The sequence below is a fragment of the Plectropomus leopardus genome, unplaced genomic scaffold (assembly GCF_008729295.1).
Source record: "Plectropomus leopardus isolate mb unplaced genomic scaffold, YSFRI_Pleo_2.0 unplaced_scaffold16653, whole genome shotgun sequence".
In the NCBI taxonomy this organism is placed as follows: Eukaryota; Metazoa; Chordata; class Actinopteri; order Perciformes; family Serranidae; genus Plectropomus; species Plectropomus leopardus.
In genome coordinates, this window is record NW_024617892.1 from 1 (window position 1) to 1,327 (window position 1,327).

A 1,327-nucleotide genomic window follows, 5' to 3' on the forward strand; every position below is an offset into this window, starting at 1 on the left:
TAATCCACAGACCTCGCTGTGAGCAGTTTCATGGAACTATTTTCTTTTTTTTTTTTACTGAACTACATCCATCAGCCGCACAAAAGGAAGACCAAAAACAATGCTCTTTATTTGGAACATACACACTGCAGACTCACTTGGAGGCCACCCTGAAGTACTTCTGGATGAAGTAGAAAGCCACCGCCAGAGGAAGCAAGGTGATAACAAAAACTGGCGTGATGGAGGATATGACCCCGATGGCTGACAAACAGAGCAGCGTAGATCTGGTCAAAGACTCCAGCGTCGGAGGAATATGCTGAGAGAAAAAAAGACGACAAAATGATAATGAATTCAAAATTAGTTCATGCTTGGCTCCTTTTTTTTGATTATTTTGAATCCTTGTACCTGGTCAATGATGTTGGTATCAGCTGAGAATCTGTTGAGGATCTGCCCCAGGGGAGTGATGTCAAAAAACCTGAGCAGAGAGTTATAAATGCATCAAATATTACCTGAAGCACACATTTTTTCCATCTCTGATATGAAAAAATGTTATGTAACTCACCATCTGACCTTTCCTCGTCCTCAAAAAAAGAAAGGAGGCGAGGCAGACAAAGAGAGCGCGCACTAATGCAGCTTCTGTCCTCCGTTACTTAATAAAAGCGACAGAAAAGTCTCGCTCAAAGAGACAACAGACGAGCACAGAAATCCAGGTCAACTGAAATCACTCACAAGTGTTTCCGTGGAATTTAAAGTCCTATCTTCCTGTCTTTTATCCTTCTTTAACCCTTTAAAACCTGGATCAACATCAAATTTTTGTGTGCTGCACTTAGACGCCTTATTACAAATATTTAAAGTCTGTAAATAATTTTACCCCAACAGACATAAATGTGAGAGGATTTAGAGCTTCGAGCCTCTTTTACACTTGAAGTGAGGACTGTAGATGTAGTTTTGTGTGTGTGTGTGTGTGTGTGCGTGTGTGTGTGTGTGTGTACCTGATGGGAGCGTGGATGATCTTGTTGAGCAGGTTGTGATGCAGGTTGGTGGCTGCAGAGAGACCCAGAAACTCCACAGTGAGAGATGTGATGAGACATAACGTGATTCCTGCCGCACACAGGATGATGAACACCGTCAGGTAGAAGGAGTCGATCTGTGGGTCACACACACACACACACACACACACACACACGGTCAAAAAACATACCACGTTAAACTCGAGCAAAGTTTCATCTTTATGCAGCATGTTAAAAAAAATATTTATTTATTTATTTTGTTTTTAGCATTGTTTATTATTTGTTATCTTACCTTTATTGTTTTATTATAAGAATTTATTTACATTGTTTAATTTATT

At 40.1% G+C, this 1,327-nt stretch overlaps 1 long non-coding RNA gene across 1 annotated transcript; it reads right to left on the minus strand.

Moving 5' to 3' along the window:
• Positions 1 to 131: 131 nt before the first annotated feature.
• On the minus strand, positions 132 to 1,125 carry LOC121964672. Its single transcript, XR_006107391.1, has 3 exons — positions 972 to 1,125; positions 385 to 454; positions 132 to 295 (listed from the first exon to the last, which is right to left on the minus strand). It is a non-coding gene; the product is annotated as an uncharacterized LOC121964672 (long non-coding RNA).
• Between the last annotated feature and the right edge of the window lie 202 nt (positions 1,126 to 1,327).